The sequence below is a fragment of the Dermacentor variabilis genome, chromosome 9 (assembly GCF_050947875.1).
Source record: "Dermacentor variabilis isolate Ectoservices chromosome 9, ASM5094787v1, whole genome shotgun sequence".
Taxonomy (NCBI): domain Eukaryota; kingdom Metazoa; phylum Arthropoda; class Arachnida; order Ixodida; family Ixodidae; genus Dermacentor; species Dermacentor variabilis.
In genome coordinates, this window is record NC_134576.1 from 74,911,764 (window position 1) to 74,922,357 (window position 10,594).

Below are 10,594 nucleotides of genomic sequence, written 5' to 3' on the forward strand. Positions count from 1 at the left end.
AACTCGCCCTGCGTGAAGCATGAACCATCGGAAACTAGGGCAATGTGTAGGTACCACTATGACGAACTGGTGAAAAAGGGATAGCGAAATGGAGCGTTTGCTAAATTAGTTCAGAATCAAATACAGGCGGATCGAATGGACCCGTACATATCATTTCAAGATGTCTGCAGCCACCGCGCTTGTTATCTCAGATGCGACCGCACGAACAAGAAGTTGGCGTATTTCTTTCCAACTTCGTTTCGTCGCGAAGCTCGGCTAATTAAGGGACCCGTAAACAGTTGTCGTCAAGGGTCCTGTAATAGGATGCGCAGGTTTCACGGTGACTTTGCAATACGCAAATAAAAGCGCTGAACAACGACTCACCGCGAAGGCATGAACGGAAGGAAAGCGTCGTCTCAGAGTTCCCGACGACAGTCGCTAAGTAAGTCTAAAGGTGGACCATCACCAACCGTTTCCCAGGCCCGATTCCTATCAACTAGCGCAGCTCCGGTCAGCATTTTTCGCCCATCTGCGAAGCGGGCCGACGCAGGCAGTTCAGCTCGCCCGTCGAAAATCGTGAGCATAAATAAGGCACAGAGCCGTTGAAATACAGCTGTAGCTGACCTATAGGCTGCCTCTACTGGCTGCTTCGCTGTCTGGGCCCACCTAATAATTTTTCTTATATATATATATATATATATATATATATATATATATATATATATATATATATATATATATATATAGTCATATCATAAGCAGCCAACAAACCTGATACGACTAATAAAAATCGGGACCCTCGGTTCACCCCATCTCTTCACGTATATATATATATATATATATATATATATATATATGAGGCACTAGAACAATTTAGTGACGCCGAGAAGCCGCCGAGACGAATACGAGGGTTCAGAACGCTGCGCGATAGAACTGTAGATTTAACTGACAGCAGACATTTCATCGCTCGCGCACAATGGTGGCTGGGCCCGTACGAAAACAGCTTAGTAACGGCATAACTTTCTGGAAGCTTCTATTGATGCGATCTAAAATTATCGGCGAGCGTCCCCCTATTCTTCAATGACACAGCAGAGAGCAGCGGCAATAAGGAATTTTCCCTAGCTGCACGGAAAACGCCGAGTCCTTTGTTGTTGTTGCTGCTGCTGCTGCTTTAGCAATACGCAATCATGCAATTTGCAGCAGGCTTCAACATATTCCTATAAGCGCCCACTGAAGGAAAATATAATCTCCACCGAGACTGACAGACAACACTTATAAAATACCACAGAGACTAACCGACACTTTTATGCCCTCAGCGGTTGCATGAAACGGCGGGAAGCGTGGCCCAGGCAACAGACGGCTGGAGACAGCACCCCAAAATTATCACACTATGCTTCCTGTCACGTCATGTTTAACGCCGGCATATTGACCATGCTGAGCAGTAATAATAATAATAATAATAATAATAATAATAATAATAATAATAATAATAATAATAATAATAATAATAATAAATATGTACCCACTTCCAAAGGCAATACAAGGAAACGGGCCTATTAAGTCCATGAGGACTTGGGCGAATAGGCCCGGCAGAGCAGGTACAGCGATGTGGTTACATGCTTACATAATAGGCAGTGGCGTAGCAATAGAGGGGGCCGGGGGGCCGTGGGCCCCGGGCGCAAGGGGCCAGTGGGGGGGGGGGGGGGGGGGGGGGTGTCATATACGTCTGAAGACACCCGGAACTTGTTGATATCCTCGCCTTCCTCGACTACACCCCGGGGGGGGGGGGGGGTGACAGAAGACCTATGGGCCCCGGGTGCCAGACGACCTAGCTACGCCACTGATAATAGGTGAAAACGTAGACATTCACATAATAACACATTTTTACCAACTTTCAGAAGAAGAATTGGTAGTATTAGCTATTAAACGACAATCAGATAGCAAGCAAAGACAAAAGCATAAATAACTAAAGCAAAGTATCACGACTAAAATTCAACATTTCATCGTTAATTTCTTCAACTGTTCTTTCTTTAAGTTGCCAAAAAGAATTCATAAGCCGAATCATTAAATATTTTTCAGATGTATACACTTCTTCTCACTTCTCCATACTTAGTAGTGGAATAGGGTACTCTAAAACATTATTTGTTTCTTAACAATCGAGGTGCAACATATGCCTCTTTGAATTAATCGCTCCAATTATGCCGCATAATAGCCGTCCTGGTAAATAAGTTCTCGAATGTGCAAAATCCTAATTCACAAAACATATTGTTGTAATATGGTGTGGTACCATAAGCAACATGTTTTAATATATTTTCTAGTAATTTATCAATCCGATTTTCCAGCGCTCTGCACAAAAGGCGAAGAACGTTATGCCATACCTCAGCACACTTTACGCTAGTGCATGAACTACCATTTTCACGACCGATAGAGGTACTAAACCCTTTATGTTGAAAAGCAGATATGGAACACTCCGTAATTTGCCACATAAGAACGCCATGTGATGCTGCCACGACATGCCGCTGCTGTGAAACGTTATACCCAGGCCTTTGAATGTCTCCACGTATTCTATAGCAGTAAATTTACATGATATATGATGCTCGTCATGTAAAAAATTGACAAGTATATTTTTTTAATTTTTAATGGACTTCGAAAGCACATGATTTTGCTTTTCTTAGCATCGATATATACACTATTTTCTTCAAACCATTGCATGGCGTTATGAACTGCATTCTGTGGAGCGTTAATAGCTTTCTCATAAGGCACATGGCGTGTGAGTAGGACCGTATCATCTGCATATTTATATACCGTATCCTTTGTAATTATCGTGGGAAAGTCGTTCATAAATGAATTGAATAACAGAGGTGACAACACGTACGGATCCCTATGGAACCCTAGCTGTAATATATTTTTTAACACTAACAATTTCTTTACTAACCATGACTACCTGTGACCTGTCACGTAAATAATTGCAAAATTAGAACAAAGAATGGTTCCCTGAAGCCCAAACGAAACAACTTTTCTAATAAAATGTCGTTATTTACAGTTTCAAACGCTTTGCTAAATCCACAAACAAAGCACAACTATACAGGTTCTTATTTAGAGCAGAATATAATTCATCGGTGAACTCTTCTAACAATGTAATACTACCTCGCTCAGCAACACATCCAGACTGCATTGGTGTTAGGACTGAAAATTTCTCTAAGAAGGAAGTCATACAATCGAACAGAAACTTTTCCAGTATTTGGGAGAGTACAGGCAAAACAGAGATAGGCCTATAATTTTCAACATCACCTTTTTTTGCTGCTTTATACAGCGACTTGACAATTGCTGTTTTTAATGTCTCCCGAATTGATGCGGTGCTTATAAAACCATTAATCATAAAAAGCAGTATGTCCGCTAATGTGTCATAATTTCTTCCTAGTGTGGCAATAGCCAGCTCACTTATACCTGGTTGTTTATTAGGACGGAAACAAAAAATTATTCTCCTCAGGTCTTCCTTCGACAACGTGGCCAAAAAAGCAGATGCTTGAACAGTTCGTTTGAGCGAGCAGGTGTGTCTTTGCGACTGCGCAGTGTTAGAAAATCGTGTGAAAATTTTATTGAACGTATCTACCAATATATCTGGCTTCTCTAAAAAAGATTCTAAGAAATTTGTAGGTCCTGCACTTCTGCCTCGGAGCTGACTTATTAAAGCTCAAGTTTTTACAGATTTTTTGTGTGCTTTATTAAATCTATCTAAAAAATACCGCCGCTTTGTTGATCTCAAGAGAGTCTCGTAATCTTATATTCTGTTTTCAAGTCTAGATTTTTTCGGGGCACGCTTGCTCCTTTTCCACAACCAGTCCCCATAGGAAATCGCCCTCATTATGTAGGCCGTAAACCAGGGGCAACTTTTCCTTTTTTAGTTACTTTTTTTATCTGCTCACAAAATTTTTCATATTTCGATAATAATAATAATAAGAAGAAGAAGAAGAAGAAGAAGAAGAACAACAACAACAACAATAATAATAATAATAATAATAATTTTACTCTGCTTTGAAATAAATTAATGTTCAGCTTGTAATTTTCGTGCACTTTTTTGCGCAAAAGCATCGAAATATCCCTCGCTATTTTTTTTTTTTTGGTGCAGCCGTTAAGGCATTGCAAACGACACGAACGCCAGGAAACGGCACGTATGCGTTTTTTTTTTTTGTTCGCTAATAAGCAGGGAAAATTGTGGATCACCTACGAACGCAATTTCGAATCACTTAGTTCACCGTGGTCATGACGTGGAGCCGTGTAAGTGACGTCATGGAGGAGTGCTAGCGACACATTCTGCCCCATCAAGGCGTGAAAAGTTTCAAAAAGGGGAGCAAATTATGGGAAGAGTTTCGACTCCGGCGTAAAAGAGTGTTTAACACTTCATTGATTTTCATTGATTTTACTGCTTATGTTTTCGCACCATTCCCGAGGAACTATGACAAGAGGAGGAGAAAATCAGATATGAAAGGCAGAGGAGAGATAGAGGGCATTTTATTTACAGAAAGGCAGAGAGATCGTCCTGCGCTTTCTCTGGCCTGCTGCTCTACATTGGGGAAGGGGGAAGCGAATGAGGGATGATGATTAGAATGATGATGATTATGAAAAGAAGAAAGTACGTATATACATGTCCATTACGTTGTCGCATCTCTAAAGATGTGTGCTTGTAAAAGAGCTTGAGATGTCCTTATAATCAAGGCTGCGCTACCAGACATCCAAAACATAGTGATCTGGCATCGACGTGCAAAATCGTGCAAGTTGTACCCGGAAATGAAGTTTCGTCTGTCTCACAAGCTCAAACAAAATCACACAAATATGGTGCACCATATTCGCCCTGGTGCAGCGTTCAACCAGGCGTTAAACCCACCTAATAGCATACGACGCGTGTATAACACGTGGTTGACGCCACACCACTGGTCCAAATTGGGAACACTGTCAGCTGCCAGAAGCACTTGCACACGTATTTTGCGTTTGTCTGGGGTGCACACGAGAAACTGCACGGATCTCCTCGAAATGTGGAAAGCTCAAGCAGAATAACCTTACGGTTGACTCCTCTTCACTGAGGAAAAGGTACGACAAGATGAAAACAAAGCAAAGCAATGTGTACGCGCAAACACAATGAAGCCCACCGCCAAGGTTAAAGTATTTCATACGGTCCCGATACATATAGAGAAACACACTAGTGCTTTAAAGCAGCCCGAACTAACATCGGCGGGGACCAGAGCACAAGCAACGGCATATTGGCTTGGGCAAGTTGGTCCTTGCTCACACATGATATTTAGCGCGGAAACGATAAAGCACCGAGAAGAATAAAAACACGAGCGTACAGTATTCAGTGCAAGCACCGTCCATTGCATTAGTGCTTTTCTTTGCCTCTGTGTCTTGTCGTTCTCGTGCCAATATGCACGGTATTTCAAGCTCCAAGGATTCACACTTTTTCTGAGTAGACAATCGTCGAGTTTGTCGGGCGAGGTGCATACAGCGGCTGTTATTTGCGCACCGAAACGACAACTTTGACATATATTGCAAGCAATCATCTCTTTGCAGCCAAAAGCTCTGACTTCGATATTTCTAGCCCGTATCAATAAAAAAAAAAGACTACGCATTTGTGAGTGCTACTATGAGCCATAAACAGTGGGCGAGAGCGGCCAGAGGAATTTCTGAAGTGGGTTTAGGCCTGAAAACAACGCAAACTATTTCTCTGCGCCCCGCTAGTTTTACGTTATTCTTGCTGTTGCTGTTAGGGCCACGTACAAACTAGGTACAGCATACATTTAAATATTCACTTGCATTCATTTAACACGATAATGCAGACGATAATCTTAATTAGAGTTAGCTACAAGGCACCTTATATAGGCGGAACATAAAACGTGGGATTTAAGCAGGAGAAATAGAGGCCCAGGTCCAGTTTCTTATCTTCGCGCCCGGGCGTGGTACCAGTGACGTTATTTCCCCGATTTCACTCATCCCAGTTAGAAAGCAAAACACTAAATTGAATATAGCAACGGCAGAAGCTTTAGGCGTATCTCGGGGCGTGTGATCTCATGTCATGACTAAAGTTCCTGAAAGAGCAATCGATGCTTTTGTAACAAGGTCAGTTCTAGCATGAGGGAAGCTTGCGTCACAAAATGTTGTCGCACGCGTATTTTGGGACACAACCCATTTTCCTGTTCACGTGGAACGTGGCCAGTCTCTTTTTTTTTTCTTATTATTATTTTTCTCATCATCACCTTCTTCCTTACAGAAAAGCTGCTATCCATGTTAAAATCGCTTCTCACGTCTCGAGAAATATGTTCACAAAATGGCATGCACCAACGAAAACAAAATATAATGAAAGTAGAAGAGTGCGTCCACGCTAATCCCAAATAAAACTAAAGAGAGCAAATTTGGATCAAGTTTTTCACGACATGGGCCACAGAGGTCGTTGCAAATCATCTACGAAGGAAATTTGCAGCCAACGTTCTAAATTAACGGGCGAGAAATTATGAAGGTCGAGATCTGAACTGGGAAAGTTTTCAACTTCAAAGGCCAACTGCAACGAAATTATGGACCGCGTAAAAAGCTGCGTTTCAGATCATTTAGACATACAATAGCCTCTGTCTCAAATCTTACTCTTGAAATGCGATTGGGCGCTTCAGATTGATTGATTGATTGATTGAAAACATCTTTATTTGTAGGATATTCGTAGAACTCGTGGGTGGGCCGCCTATTCCGGTAGCCCACTGGTTACTACTGGTGCGCTGGCCCTCCCCACCAGCCAGTGCTGACGGTCAGGATCATCGCTGAGCAGAATAGCCTCCCACTGCTCTTTTGAGGGATTTGGAATGGGGTCAACTATGGGATTAAATTGGCAAGCCCACACCATGTGGTAGAGGTTAGCTACCTCTCCACAGTGTGGGCATTGCGGGGAGTACAGTGTAGGGTACCACTGGTGTAACTTAGCTGGCGTTGGGTATGTATTAGTTTGGAGTCTCCTAAGAGTGTTCTCTTCCAACTTATCGAGGGATTTATGTGGTGTTGGGTACTCCTTCCTGGCTCAGAAAACGCTCGCAAAAATTGTTTTTGATACCGAAACTGAAAGTGACGTACTATGCAGACTGTAGAAAAGCAGCACCCGGGTCGTATGCTTCCCTTGCGTTTCCGTGTATCAGCGAATAGGTCCTGCATGTCTGCTAGTCACGGAGTTAGTACACTTTGCTAGCTCCTACGTGAACTGTGCCAACGCCGTTGCCCACCCGCGATGTTCATTTAATGCGAACTATTCTCCTAGTCCAAACGCTTTTCTCTATCTGGTTGTCTGCGTTCAACTAAAGCCCCTCCATCAGGAGATATGGAAAGCTGTTTAGAAATGTGGTTCGATCTGCTTTATCAAAATTTACAAACAAAAAAGACACAGGGTTGAGTTTGATATACTAAGAGCCTGGTGAGAAAGGGGTCAAGAGCCTGCGCTTGTACGTGGGCAGCGCCATGTTGTTTCGTTTGTTTGACGTACGTATTCCAGGGCACGGGATCCAGGAACTCAGCACAATGCGTTGGCGGGCTAGTATTTATGGATCCAGGAAGTCGTCACACTCGCCAGTGTGCTACAATTAACCGTCATCAGTGTTCTTCATGGCCACCGAATTGAGTTCACCGGCCATTCCGAACTTCCAGGGCGAGGAGGAGCTATTAGATACGGACCCTTAATTAGCGTCGATCAAGTTCTCCGAGCGCAACCACTCGCAGTCGTATTTCAATTATTGTGCGCCGGTGCGGGTCGACCATGCTACCGGACCCGCCAGACAGTCAGGCTATCACGCCCTCTTGCGTCGCGCGTAGAGCTACTGTCTAACCCCCCCCCCCCCCTCCCCCCACCTCCCCGTGTGACGCTTCCCGAAAGTGTACCTGGAGGCTGGCACGGTTCGAGGTAGTTGACCTCTGTCACGAGAAAAGCTGCTTTGCAGCACTGGAAGGTCGTTCAAGAACGACCAGGCGAGCTGGCAACGCCGGACGGGTGCGGCCATCGGAGGATAGAGTCCAGGGAGTGTGCCCATTGGCCGAACATGACGACACCTGCACGGGCTCGACGATTGGCTGAAAATGACGCGACCCCGGCGGACTTAAGGATTATAAGCCAGCGAACCATGGGAAAGAGAGAGACGTTCTTCTTGCCACGAGCCACAGCGTACGATTTTCTGCCGGTCGTCGATGAACTTTTACTGTTATTTTACCTGTTTCTAATCCTCTACATAACGTAAATAAAGCTTCGTTTCTCTAAGATCCCCTACACGTCGGCCAACTCCCGCACCCAGCGGCAAGATCCAATAGAGCATATACCATTCGTACTTTCGTTGAGGTCACTCGTTTGTGGACAGTATATATGACGCTGAATAGCGACAAGCAGATCCGCAGAGGCGCAGCAAGGGGGGTATTCTGCAACTGTCAACCTAGTGGACTGTCCATTTCAGGGCGCGCTGACTGGATTGTGCTGAACCATGGCAGCGAGAAAAAAGAACTAGCTGTGGGCTTATGTATGTTTCTTCCAGCCCAGTCAATCTGAAATCTAGCCAATCAGAACTTTAGCAGCAGCCTAAAAGGACATGTCCACTAGCAGAAAATTTACAGAATACACTGCCTTCCCCCTCCGCCCTTCCTCAGGTTTTCATCAACGTCGGCGGTAAACTGCCGTCCACGGTCCCCGACTGATAACACATGGGGCGCCGGTACGCTGAACGACAGAACGGAGCAAAAAAAAAGAAGACCACGTCGGCGGTAGCAGCCGACCTAATTGCTGCCGTCTCAGTTAGCGTAAAGCATCCGATAGCCAACTGGTGCAATAATCCAGTGACAGTCTGCATAGCTCTTAAACAGGGGTTTGAGCAGGTCGGTGCCGAATTTCTCAAACGGCGAGCTAGTGGTTACGCTGTTTACAAAAAAGGAGGCGTTGGTGGCTTCTTATGGCATTCGCAATCTGTAAAACAGGCAATGTACACCCTTGTAATCTTTCTTTTATTTACGCGCGAGAATCGACCGCGCGGCGATTTCCAGTGCATTAATCCTGCATGCTGCCGGTTCGCTTCAAGGGTGCCCCTAGCCACTAGAGGGCCTCTGGCACGCCGTGCGGTCAACGTTCACAATATATTATCAAAAATGTTACAAGGGTGTATTATTTTCGCACTCTTTCATAGCTTCGCTCAATCAAATTGGGCGCCGACGCATAACTCTATGAAGCGTGCAAGCGTATGTCCAGACCACCGAAAGTGATGTCATCATGCTTGGTGCGATCAGTGCGATTCTGGCACCCGGGGCCCTTTGCTCTTCTGTCACCCCCCCCCCCCCCCGGGTGTAATCGAGGAAGGCGAGGATAGCGACAATTTTCGGGTGTCTTCAGACGTATATGACACACCCCTCCCCCCTACTGGCCCCGTGCACCCGGGGCCCACGGCCCCCCGGCCCTCCCTGTTGCTACGCCACTGGGCGATGATGATGTGTGGTGTTTTGTGGCGCAAGGGCCAGGTATGGCTAAAGAGCGCCATGACAAATGGTAATGCTATCAATGAATTGTGGACGTTGCGGACAATAAATTCCTAACGTCACATGTGACATGGCTGTAAAATGGTCTAAAACCTGTCGTTGTTATGGCGTGAAATATATATGTACTAAAATAATGACACTGATTAGTTAGTGAAGTGGCCCATGGTAACTGCGTTTTTTTAAAAACATGATACAACAAAACCTAACAGTGACACTAGAGCTTCAAAAGAGCCCTTGAATACAAGGGCGGTTAATCGCGTGCTAAAAATTTCCTAGCCAAATGATTTCCAGGGTGCCTGTTTCAGCTGAGAACTGTAAGGCTATTTTCAGATTAAAAAGCGGTTCACTGCTAACAAAAAATGCCAGGTGAACAGGTATACTTTCGCGATATGCTGAAGGGAGATACTTTTCCTCTCTGCTTCTAAAGCAGGGCATTGAATAAGAACATGAAGGACTGTGAGTTTATTGCCGCACTTACTACAAGAAGGAGTAAGAGTGAGTACCGTAAACGTGTCCTATTCCTAATCGGCAAAGAAGTACTTCCTTGTACCGTGCTGTTTTCTCACTTATACAGTTCCCTAAGGTTCATTTTATCATGTGTAACTTATTCAATACTTGGGTATCCCACCTTCCTTGTCAATGCTCCTCAGCTGGCGGCGTACAAAAGAAATTAGGTGTGTGGCAGGGAGGGGGTATTTTCATCTGTCTGGCTAAAATTTACTGATGTAGTGTTTTCGTCAGTAGCTACGTTGTCTTTTTATATTCGCGGCCAGGTACTCACCATAGAACAATTACTTTAGAACAGTCACTTGATTACCCATATATGCAGAGCACAAGACGTATAGTTCATTAAAAACGGAGTTCTTGTGCTTTCGTGGACTAATTAGGGTTCTGACTATACTTAATGATTCTGTGAAAGCAATAGCCTTAGCGACATTTGTGAGCCTAATGTGTTGAATAGCCAAGAGTATAGCGTATGCTTCCGCTGTAAAGATACTGGTGTGTGGATTTAGTGCCCCAGATGTTGAAAATGAGGATCCGAGAGCTGCGTAAACAACACCAGCTGGAGACTTCGAAGCATCTG

The 10,594-nt window shown here is 44.5% G+C and overlaps 1 protein-coding gene across 1 annotated transcript in view; it reads right to left on the reverse strand.

Annotated features, from left to right (window-relative positions):
- LOC142592807 (neprilysin-1-like) overlaps window positions 1-597 on the reverse strand; it is a 187,358-nt gene extending 186,761 nt beyond the window's left edge. Inside the window, exon 1 of the mRNA XM_075704488.1 lies at window positions 364-597. The gene's annotated coding sequence lies outside the window, so the exon portion shown is untranslated. The remainder of the gene's footprint in view (window positions 1-363) is intronic.
- Between the last annotated feature and the right edge of the window lie 9,997 nt (window positions 598-10,594).